The sequence below is a fragment of the Cornus florida genome, unplaced genomic scaffold, assembly GCF_030987335.1.
Source record: "Cornus florida cultivar Cherokee Brave unplaced genomic scaffold, ASM3098733v1 CherokeeBrave_3.0.0_Hap2_Chr02, whole genome shotgun sequence".
NCBI lineage: Eukaryota > Viridiplantae > Streptophyta > Magnoliopsida > Cornales > Cornaceae > Cornus > Cornus florida.
In genome coordinates, this window is record NW_026775572.1 from 112,046,171 (window position 1) to 112,059,236 (window position 13,066).

The following is a 13,066-nucleotide window of genomic DNA, read 5'->3' on the forward strand; positions in this document are numbered from 1 at the left end:
TTCCGAAGAGGTTCCATTCTACTATGTTGGGGCTGATGGAGGTTTGAGGTATAAGGGATGGTTAGTGGTACCTTCTGCTGATGAGTTGAAGAATGATATGATGACTGAGACTCACCACTCTAAGTTTTCGATTCATCCAGGAGGTGACAAGATGTATCAGGATATGAAGTGGTAGTTTTGGTGGGCATGTATGAAGAGGGACATTGCTCTTTTTGTTTCTTGGTGTAGTACTTGTCAAATGGTCAAGATTGATCATCAAAGGCCACCAGGAGCTCTACAGCCACTGCCGATACCGGAGTGAAAATGGGAAAGCATTTCTATGTATTTTGTGGAAGGGTTGCCAAATTCCTTCAAGGATTACAATTCCATTTGGGTTATCATGGACAGACTGACAAAATTAGCTCATTTTTTGCCTCTTCGTACTGACTTCATTTCGAAGCAGTTGGCAAGACTTTACATTACTGAGATTGTGAAGTTACATAGCATTCCATTGTCTATTATATCGGACAGGGATTCGAGCTTTGTGTCAGGATTTTGGAAGAGTTTTCAGCAGGCTTTGGGTACAGAGTTGCATCTTAGCACTGCTTATCATCCTCAGACTGATGGACAGACTGAGCGGGTGAATCAGATCATGGAGGATATGCTCCAGTCGTGTGTTCTTGATTTTAAGGGCCACTAGGAGGATTACTTACTACTTGTGGAGTTTGCTTATAATAATAGTTTCTAGAAGATGATTGGGATGGCACCATTTGAGGCGTTATACGGCCGACCGTGTAGATCACCTATTTGTTGGATAGAGGTTAGTGAGAGCAGAGTCTTGGGTCTTGAGTTCATCAAGGATACTTTTGAGAAGATAGCTCTTATTAGGGATTGCATGCGTACTACCCAGAGTAGGCAGAAGAGCTACGCTGATCGTCGCACTCATGCTTTGGAGTTTCAGGTTGGGGATCAGGTTCTATTCAAAGTGTTTCCTATGAAAGGAGTCATGCGCTTTGGGAATAAAGGGAAGTTATCACCGCGATTTGTCGGTCCATTCATGATTACGGATCGAGTTGGAGCTGTTGCTTATCAGTTGGCACTTCCGGATAATTTGGATCGCATACATAACGTATTCCACGTTTCCATGTTGCGGAAATTTCTACGAGATGAGGATCGGTATCAGTATATCGATGTTGGGGAGATTGAGTTGCAACCGGATGCAACTTATTTGGAGCCACCATGTCGAATTGTCGATCGTCGGGATCAAATCCTTCGTAACAAGGTTATTCCATTGGTTTATGTTCAGTAGAGTCATCACAATGAGGCTGAGTCCACTTGGGAACGGGAGGATGTGATTCGCTCGCAATTTCCTAAAATATTAGACAAAGGTAAGAGCGAATTCCGAGGACGGAATTCCTTTTGTTAGGGGGGAAGAATGTAATATCCCTAATTTTAAAAGGATATTCCTAGTATTTAAGTTTTATTTCATTTATTATTTAGTCGCATTTTATTTGATCATGTGCCATTGTATTGGGTTAGTTGTTTAATTATTTTCTATTGTGGTAATTTAATTGACTTACTTGATTTATTTATTTTTATTTTTTTAATTGGAATTACTTGTTTAATTGATTAATTATTTAGTTGATTTAATTATTTAATTGGGTTATTTATTCGGAATTAATTGTTTAAGTGTTTTAATTAATTAGTTGTATTTTGCTATTTTAAACTTGGTAGTTAATTACTATAATTCTGATAGTGTAAAATTGAGTTAGTATTTTTTTAAATTATAGTTTTAAACTTTGGATAAAAATTCACGTAAAGGTAGCCGCCGTATGTTACAACTTGGATAGTTTCATGGGCCGGTTAGGATTGGAATTAGGGCTTAGACTCTAATTGTACATGGATTAGGGTTAGTGTTAATATACACCTATAAATATAAAGCATTACACGGTTTAGGGTTTTAGAAAAATAAACATAAATTCTGTAAGAGCAGAGACCGTGAGATACAGAGGGAAAACTGAGAGAGATAGGAAAGGAAGGCTATGTGGGATCAAGGAGGAAGGAACATGGTTTTGTGGAATGGAAGTAGGGAGTTTAGCAGATAATTCAGAGAACAGTGGTGTTGAGTTTCATAACTGAAACTCAAAGGCAAGTCTCTGATTCTTCTCTTTCCCGTTAATTCGTGTTCTATGCATGCCTAGCCAGACTCTAGGGATTTAATAACAACGGATTTAAACCAACATTATAACAAGTCTTTTATGCATATATCAATTTTATTTGATCTCGTGGAATTAACTGGTTTGCATGAATCTATGATATTCTGTTATTTGTTCCTCTTGTTGTTCACGTTTAAGTTTTGTTTAATGGAGGTTAGTAATGCGAATGGATGCCATGTAATTGATCTGGGTCTAAGATTAAATCCTAGAATAGCTATTTAAAACAGTATTTAAAATTCATGGAATAAATCTGTTTTGAGTTGCTTTAAACTACTAACTAAATTTCTGAAATCGTTGCTTTAAAACTTATGTTCCATACATGTTTTAATCAGATATCAGTGGTCTAAAATTTATTTAGGACTAAGATTGAACCTAGAATATGATTTAGAACACATTACAGAGGCTCTGTAAATCACTGGAGTTGAAGAAAACGAAGCTAGAATGGACGAGGCTGCTAAGAGGAGGGAGAGAAGGCTCCCAACTTTCTTAGAGCTGGCTCCCAAAGGGGAGAGCCGGCTCTTGGGGTCTTGGAGCTGGCTCTAAGATCCTAGAGCCAGCTCTAGGTGAAAACATGGAGCAGGCTCTCATTTTTTAGAGCCTGCTCTTCTTGAAAGGCACTATAGCGTGGTTTTTTTAAAACTATTTGGGTTTTCAGGGTTTCTGCAAATAATCTAAATGGTTTTAAATGATGTGTGGGTCTATAAAAGGCTAGTATTATGGTGGAAAAATATAAATTCATAACTGGGTAGTTTGCTTACTGTTTTACTAGTTTTATTTACTGGAACTGTGTAAGGTTTTTTTATATATAATCTAATTATATATAATCATATATGTTTCCAGTGTTATAGGTATGGTGAATTAATTAAAATCAACTATACTTAGTATGGATTTAATTGGTACTTCAATTGTAGTAAATTGTATCAATTCATGGATCTTGTTGGAGGATGTAAATGGTTGCAGCAGTTTACAACATTGGATATGATTTTAGGCCCTGTATTGAATGCCTAATATTTATGTATATGGATTAATTCATCTCATGCGTATTATGGTTGATGACTATTTAATATTGTATTGTCAACTATGTTAACCGGAGGATTGTATATACCGGTATGGGACGGTGACATTCTAGGTATGGACTAGTTAAAACACTAAGTTCTACCTAACTTGGATTAAGGTATGGATTAATCATATAAGTTAAGTCCATCACCTACTTATGTCATGTTAATCAAATAATTGAATGACCTACTGTGGTTTCAGGATGGAGTTGTTATACATGTATCAGACCACTATACAGATGGATGATATTTTGTATTAGGAGTACAGGCTTTATATATTTATTATATGGTGCCATGGTATGAGCTTGAGTCTCAGGACCATGGTTAGGGCGCGTATATCACCTAGGATGGATAGCTGGACAGTAGTTGCTGTTCCCTGGTAGGTTTAGGTACCCATGACCACGTAATGTGTGATTTACATAGTATCTCTACTCAGGCTGAGACAGACCTATTGGACTAGTGAGCGTCCTATAGTGTGTAATATATACATATATGGACTACTCTAGATATTGTTGAGTCTATCTAAGATGTATCTGCGTATCGGATTCCTGTTTGGATTGTAGTAGATCAGGACTTGCATGTGGGCCTGACCCACTCTTATATTTTTCAGGTACTCGTCAGTTCGAAGGTTAGAGCTTGGTCGTGTAAAGAAGATAGAGACTTCTATTCCACCGACTATGTAGGATTACTTACTTATTAGCTTTGGATCTTATTTCTGTTATTTCATTTACAGTTGGGATTTTTATAGAGGTCCACTAGATGGATTCCTGAGTTGTTAATTGATTAGTGGTTTTGGAGTTTGGATTTTAATAATTATATTTTGGGGATTTTCTTTAGAATTCAATTCAGCTATTTTTATTTATTTCTTATTCTTTAAATTTTGTATTCTGTGTTCGCATTACATATAAATTGTTTGATATTTCCCTCGAGTTTGGGCCTGGGCCTGATCAACCCGTGTCTCGGATCCGAGGGGTATCACACTAGGTACATCTGGCTAGGAGGTAAAACCAGAAGTAGTAATGCAACGTCTCTGTCTAGGAGGAGATCTATCAGTTGTATCATCCTCTCGACTATCACCTGTTGTGGCTGCTTGTGCTGCCTCTCTCTGTAGTTGTACCTGCAGTCTCTTAAAGTCTCTGTTGGCTCTATTTTTGCAGCATTAATTGAAAGTCTTGTTTCACCAAGCCAGGTCATAAGCTCTCTTAGCCCTGTCAGCATCAGGCTCTGCAATCTCCTCGGGTTCAAACTGATACCCCTGGTCTAAAAGTAACTGTGTGATCAAATGGCCAAAAGGTAAAGGCTAGGTCTCTACTCTGGTGGTAAGCGAAAAATACAAGTTCTTCCAGAACTTGTGGATAAGCTCCCAGATGAGCGCAGGAATGGAGAACCAGTAACCCTGATCTAAATAATATAAAGCCTGAAATATCCCCTCTCGCCTCTGATAGCCATGACCGGTAGGGAAGTATTGAGGTGAAGCACGGAATCAAAGAACCAGTACCGAGGATCAATCTTAATCAGGTCTGCAAATGTGTGCCCCTCATATGCCACCTGTGGAGATAGTGTGGCTAACATGGTCAACCCAGTAGGATATAGTGGATGGTTAGGGAATAGAGGCTCCTGAGTTTCATCAGCCAGTGGAGAAGTGTGGGGGTATCGACTAGCAACAGCTATGCTCAGGAGAGAAATATCAATCTCCTGACCGTCAATGGTAGTGTGTAGAAGAAGTATGTCATCCTCATCCATCCGGAGGTGCTGGTAGAAGAGAGCAACCAACCGGGGATAGACAACTGTATTTGCTAGAGTTATAATAGCATTGACCACCTAGTCTGATCCAATATAGCAAATAGCTCTATATCAAATATGTACTCGGTCTCCCATGTCTTACTAACGTAAAACTCAGCGAGGACCTCTCTGATAATGGCATGCTCAGCATCCATAGCAGATGAACAAGAAGAAGATGAAGAGGGAGATTTTACAACTGGAAATGCAGGCTGTGGCACTCTAGGAACTCTCTTCCCGGCAAGAGTTTTTCTTCTAAGCTGCATCTGCAAAAATAATTATAAATCAGTAGACAAATAGGATCATGCTTGTGCAAATATGGTAAGCAACTGATAAGGAAACACAAAGTATGCCTGAAATAGATAGAAATGGCGAATAAACAAATAAGATCATGCTTGTGCAAGAAATGATTGGGAAAGCTTCAGAATCAGATTAAAATATGCCTCAGCTAAACAAAACAGATCAAATATGCAATAATGGCATAAAGGGTAGAAAAGTCACATAGGAAACAAATGGAGCAAAAATATAATCAACAGGATAAGCATAGGCTGTGATGTGCATAAATGATGCAACGCGCATTCACAAACCTAAAACTCAAGAAAATGTTGCAATGGTATGACAAGTAGACTCTAGGATGGCATCGTATCAATTCCTAGCAAGAATGTCTATAGGTGCAACAATGAAGATCAAAATAGAGCAACAAGATAGCATAGAGCATATAAAAAATGTCATGCAATAAAGACTAAGTGAAATGTACGGTCGCAAAACACAACAATCCATGGAATGTTATGACAGGAAAGTTCAAGAAAGAATCCTGGACATGGTATGCAACTAGATGGCATATATATAAATGATGCACACATAAGAACAACTCCAGACAAAGAAATATCCTATATAGTAATGCAACAAAATCAACATCCTATGATTCCTCATGGCTAGTGGCTTCCTTCAATGCTTAAATGAAGCAGAGAATGGTTAAATACTGAGAAAACTAGAAGCTTACCATCTGTAAATCAAAATTTGGACCGGACAGAACCTCGATCATGAAGAATAGATCACCAGTGTATAAGATATCAAGACAATGGCATATAATCATATAAACATCAATATCAAGTAAACACAGTCCTAACTTGGTTCACATTTCAGTTCAAAATCTCAACAATAGATGCAAAGGAATCAAATGGAACAAATTTCAACTTAGTCAAGGGCATTTTGGTCAACTTTGGAATTTCTCAACACTTTTGGGGCAAAATTGGAATTTTTGAAAACTTTGGGGTCAAGACATTCAATTGCATTGTAGAAAAGCTTCATGACAAGAATCATGCAATGTCTGTAAACCAAAAGAAGGAATCATGCTATTCAACTTCACATTTTTCAAACAAAGTTCAAAATTTTCTCTTTTTAAATCATTTAAAACCCAACAAGTGTGATCACAAAGCATGTTAACAATGAAAGCTCATTTTACCAAAATAATGCACTCAATACAATCAAGATTTTTGCAAAGAAGTCCATTTGAAACATTTTACATGCATTAAGACAAGACTTAGCATTTTCAATTTCAAAAGTAGAAAATCGAATCAAGTTATGCTTGCAATCAATGGAGACAACTTAGAACAAATCCATGTATTCCTTTTTCAAAAACAAATAAGGCAAGATGGAACTATGCTTACAACAATTTAAACTTTCAAAGCCATTTCAAAATCAACATCAACATTTCATCTTTGAAAACAAGTTAAAACTTTCTTTCTTTTCAATCCAAAATCAATTTTAAAAGTCTTTTCAAATACTATCTCATGTCCCAAAAATCAAACCACATGCCTTGTTTTAAAAACTAAGTGTAGAAATTTTTTGAAAATCCGACATGGTTTCCCCTTAAAAATGGACATCCCAAAAAATTTCAACACAACAATTCAACAATTAAATCAACTTCAACAATCCATTCAAGCAATTTCAACAATTAAGAGGGACACTGCCCACAATCAAGCCACAAAACCAATGAAATTTCCCCGTTCTCCTTCTAGAAACTACACCAACCACATTTCATCTTATTTGGTTCCATCAACATTCAATAAATATCATAAGTCAGTTCAAATCAAATGTTCCCAAAATTTTAAGAAATCATTGCCAACAAATTTTTATTTTATTTTATCATTTCTCATTTTTCACTTTTTTTATTTGATTTTGTTATTTTCCAAAATTTATATTTTGCTTTCAATTTTTATATATACACAAGAATATGTACACAATGAAAAATAAAATACAAAATTTAAATGAAAGAAACAAGAATAAAAATAAAAATAAGAATGCAAAAATGAAAATCTAAAAATTTTGAACTTACCCGACAACTTAGAGAGAAGAGGAGAGTAGAGGAAGAGATTAGGAGTGAAAACGGAGGTTTTTTCAACCTCGCCGGCGTCAGAGAAGGTGACCAGAGTCTCGCTAGAGACTCGCCGGATTCTGCAGATGCTCGCCGAAGCTAGATTTGGGTCCTCCTTGGCTTAAATCAGCTGGAGGCTAAAGATATGATGAAATTCGAGATGGATGGAGCTTGGAAGAACCGGTTTTGGCCACTTTTGGGCCAAAACTCACTAGAATCTATGGAGGAAATGACGGCGATGAAGCTTCGGCTTCTTGGGTCTCGCCGGCGTTTGAGAAGAAGAGAGGGAGGTTAGGTGATGTTATGTGGTTGAGAGTGGGGAGAATGAGATGGATTGAGAAGTTGATTCAGGGAGAGAAAATAGAGAGTTAGGGTTAGGGTTTGGGCGAGAAAGGAAGCAGATGAATAGGAAAGAAAGAAAAATAAAAGGAAAAGAAAAAGAAAATAGGGAGAAAAGGAAAAAGAAAAAGAAAATAAAAATAAAAAGAATGTCTGGAATTAGAACGGCCAAAGGGATTTCTAAAAATTTCAAATGACGCATTTTCGATCGATCGAAGAACTTCGATCAATCGAACCCTTAACTTCGATTGATCCAAAATGGATTTCGATCGATTGAACCTGCCCTTGATCGATCGAAATGGAAATTGAAGAGCCCTCATCACAGGGATTTGATCGATTGAAGTGGGACTTCGATCTATCAAACTTGAGTTCGATTGATCGAAATGTCCCTGGCAATACTCAAAATGCAGAAAATGGCTCTCAAGCCGGATTTTTCAATGCAACACATATCTAGACGATGCAGAAACATGTAAAAACAGAAATGAGGGAGGAATATAGTTGTCAAACCCTACGAAATGCACTAGTCTTTAACGTCTCTGGCAAGACGTTGGGCTCTTTTAGCCCGGATCAAAAATCTTGTTATGCATCCCCTCCTTGACGGGGTGAATAGCATTGTTGAATCCCACCCAACAAATTGTTCTCTAGAGAACTTGTTGGATTTGACTCAAAGGAGATTGATGGTCCTTTGTCAATGCAACTCTTGGGCTTTTATGCCCTTTCAACACTTGTTTTCAAAACAACTTTCTTTGAAATCAAATTTGAAGATAAATCTTTTGAAATTCCATTTTCAAGCAAAGACTCAACTTTTTCAAATTCATTGTCGAGACACTTTTCCACAACATACACTTCTTCATGCTTGTCCAATGAACTTAGGGTTGGATTAAATATGTTCAACTTCACCTTCATATGCCCAAATGATATTTTCATTATCCCCGTCCTACAATTGATGTTGGCCTTTGCGGTTACCAAGAAGGGAAGGCCAAGGATAACTGGAATTTGGCTCTTAGGATTCAGAACTAGTTCCGTGTCTATGACAATGAAATCAACTAGGAAGAAGAATTTATCAATCTTAATCAAGACATCCTCAATAATACCCCGGGGCTTTTTGATGAATTGGTCATCAAGTTGCAAAACTACCGATATTGGTTTCAAGTCTCCTAAGCCCAATTTGACATACACTGAATATAGAAGAAGGTTAACACTTGCTCCTAAATCTAAAAGAGCCCGATTAATGACATAGTCACCAATGATGCAAGAAGTAGTAGGTGAATCGGGGTCCTTAAACTTTGGGAGAATGTTATATTGCAAAATGGAGCTTACTTGCTCGGTCAAGACCACTTTCTTTGGTGATTGGCATTTGTTCTTCCTCTTTTGGGTGCAAAAATCTTTAAAAAATTTGGCATAAGTCAGAATTTATTTGATTGCATCCAAGAGGGGAAGATTAATCTTCACTTGCCTAAACACTTCAATTATTTCATTCACGTTGGTATTTTGCTTTTCAAGAGAAATAGATCCTTTTAAGGCATCCAAAAATGGAACTTTAGGCTTAAAAGCCTTTTCAAAATCTTGTTTCACAATATTTTCAACACAAGAATTTTTTAAATCATGTTTTCACAATTTTCTCAACAAGATGATCATGCACATGCAATGAAGAAGGAATAAAATGTGAAATGGAACGGGTGTCAACTTTTGGTTGCACCGGTTCACTCACTTCATTTTGGACACCAACTTGATTGTCAATTACCCTTCCACTTCTCAAGGTTGTCATCGCATTAACATGTTCAATTGTGGTACTTTTCGATGAGGAATTTGTCTCTACAACAAATTGTTGCTTTGGTAGGGTATTTAAAGGCATCTTCCCTTTTTTGTAGCATTCAAAATATTAGCTATTTGCCCAACTTAGGTTTCTAGCTTAGCAATAGATTGGGAATGGGAATAAAGCAGTTGAGTGTTTGCCTCTCGGTTAACATTTTTTCCTTAAAAGCGGGACTCCTAGAATTTCCTTGAGAGTAAGATGATTGATTAGGAAAATGAGAGTTTGAGAATTGGTTTCCATGTAATGATTGAAAAGAAGATCTACAACCTTGGGAACCTTGGCTTTGCATTAGGGGTGGAACATATTTTCCTTGAAAACCACCTTAGGGAGGGTTTGAGCCTTCCCCTTTGCTTTTCCAAGAGAAGTTTGGATGGTTCCTCCACCCGGGATTGTAATGTGAGCCATAGGGATTATTCCCTTGGTTAACAAAGATGGCATTTACTTGTTTATGGTTCTCACTTTGCACATGTCCATGGGAACAATTGGAAGTAGAATGTAAGATAATAGAATAAGTCATGCATGATTCATTAGAATTATGATGATGAATATGATTAGGGGAGGAAGACACTTGATTCACCGAATTTTGGTTGATCAAAAATTGATCAAACCTTTGAGATAAAGACTTGACTTCGGCGGCTATGTCATTGGAATTGTCAACTTGATACAAGCCGACATTCTTCCTTCCACCTAAATTTTTACCATTTTTGGAAGACAAGGATCGATGCATTGAATTTTTAATACTTTCATAAAGACACCATACATCATCCTCATGTCTATCAAGATAAGAACCACCCATAGATGCATCAACCATACCCTTGAAATTATCCGACAAACTTTCAAAGAAAAATTGCACCAATTGCCATTTAGGAATGTCATGATGTGGACACTTCCTAAGCAAATCATTAAGGCGCTCCCATGCCTCATGAAACAATTCCCCTTCCCCTTGAGAAAATTCTCGAATTGAAGTTCTCATTGCGTTGGTCTTTGAAACCGGATAGTACTTCTTCAAGAACTCTTGTTGCATTTCTGCCTAAGATTGTTAAACCAATATTTTGCCTTATCTTTAAGGGTGAAAGGAAAAAGTTTTAATCTCAAAACCTCTTCCGGCATGTCCGTGTATTTCACGGTGGAACACACTTCAAGAAACTCATCCAAATGCTTGTAAGGTTCTTCACTTGGAAGTCCATGATAATTGGGAAGCATTTAAATAGTTTGTGGTTTAATTTAATAGTGATGTGCTCTAAATGGGGGCAATTGAATGAATGTGAGTGCATTATATTCATTAGGCACATAATGGTCACACAAAGCAAGAGGAGGATTCACAACCGGTGGTGCTACATAAGCACCTTGATTGCCTTGAAGAATGGGAGGTTGTGAAGCAAAAATTGGCTAAGGCATTCCCAATAGAACTTGGCCTTGTTGTTGTGGTGAAAGGAAAGGCCTTGGCATGCCTAATGGTACTTGAATATTGTCATAATGCACATTAGGGTGGAGGATGCCTTATTGGTCTATGTGACCAAAGTCCTCCATATGGTCCTCATTAATGTCTTCCATTGATGAAATGGAATGACTAGATTTACCCTTTCCCTTAGAATTACGAACAAATGATTCAAGATTCAAATTAAGTGGGATAAGAGTAGGATTTAATGACCTAGACCATGCATGCACAAACAAAACAAAAACATGTGACAAGCAAGTAACAATCACTCCTCCATCATAATAAATCAATAATCAACAATCCTCCACATACGATGATCCCATACTCCTATGCTTTGAACAATATGTAAGAAAAATTAAATTGCCTCCACGCGGGGTCAAGATCTATTTAAGAAAAATAAAGACTTGCCTCCACGCGGGCACACGATTTAACTAGAGATTGAGTTTAGAAAAGCTCACAAAGGGTCCTTAAGCAACTTCAAATGATTTTTCAATTTTTTTCTTTGCTTTGCAATTTTTATTATGTTTAAGCTTTTTATACTCTTGCTTAGCTTCACTTGGCTTCTTTTGCTTCTTTTGCTTCATTTGCTTCTCAAAATCCCTTTGCTTCACTCTCTTAGCTCAATTCACCTAACCAATCAAGAACAAACACAATAAGTAACCAAAATAAAATAAAATAAAAATAAAGACAAGATCAAAAGAGTACTAATTCCTAATTAATTTCCAAATACGACGATGCCAAATCCCCGGCAACGGCGCCAAAACTTGGTGTCGTGTCGTGCCGATGCACCAAATTGCAAAAGTATGGCCAAGTTTAAATTTATAAAATGCCACTACCACTTCTAGCTAAAAATATAGCTAAGGTGAGTAGGGATCGTCCCAAGGGATCGGAGGTGTATTTGTGATGGAAACTAATGTCGGATTAGTAGGTCGAGTGATCAAAGATTGCTTGGTGATTGTTTAATTAAACTACAACACAATTAAAGATTAATGCAAGTAAAAAAAAGAGCAATCTAGAAAATAGGAAAAAGATATAGGGGAGAGGTCTTGGGGCATAGAGTCACTACTAAGCTTTACTTCATCAAACACTAGCAATTATACATTAATGGGGAAATTTAAATTGTAACTTTGTATGTATGTAACATCAATTGAAACTAAGCATGGATGGCAAATAAGTATAGATTGTCTAGCCAATTTTAATGAATAGCATAACCTATCAAATGAGACCAAGATTCTATTCAATTAAACCACAATTGATACACACACAAATATCTAGAGATATGCACTCTTTGCATTCACAAGTATGGAACATCAAGAAACAAGAATGGATTATTCACCTACCTAAGAAATTAAAGCAATTACACTACAACTAGGCTAGAAACATGAAATTAAACTAATTAAACTAGAGATATGATACAATCCATCAAGAAACAGGTGTGAACCATCAAATAAATCACAAGAGTGTTCCATTAAGCAACATGCCTTGACCATCACTAGATTAACATCATCAACACACATAGACATGCATCAATTTCATTAAATCTAGAGACAAAAACATGAACATCAATTCTAGCATGCATAGACATATAGCTAGAGCCAAACGATCAATTAAAAACATTAATGCATACAAATCAAGTACAAATTATAAGATCTATATTTATTCATGGTCAAAACATCCATTACAACTAAAATCCCCAAAAATACACAAAAGCTAGGTTTAAGAAGCAAGCCTAGAGGCTATCTCTTGCCACAAGAGAATGATTTAGCCACTTATTGTAGTGGACATAGAACCCTCAATGGTTAGCTTGGAGGTTGGCATCATCATCTTCATCCTTGCCTTCTTCTCCAAAACCCTAGTTCTAGAGAGAAAAATTATCTATTCTATATTTAGCAATGTCTAATCTCTATCATCCATACAATAATGTTCAATAAATCAATTATGTGACTACCCTAGATTTTTCAACCCAGTGTGTCCTGTGATGAACCAAAAGAATGAGCCGATAACAGATCCGAAATGCGGAAGCGAAGGAAACTAAGTGGCCACTAGAGATGTACGCCATCCCTAAGG

The 13,066-nt window shown here is 36.9% G+C and overlaps 1 pseudogene; it reads left to right on the forward strand.

Annotated features, from left to right (window-relative positions):
* Positions 1 to 10,430: 10,430 nt before the first annotated feature.
* On the forward strand, positions 10,431 to 10,529 carry LOC132298000 (small nucleolar RNA R71; annotated as a pseudogene).
* Positions 10,530 to 13,066: the final 2,537 nt, after the last annotated feature.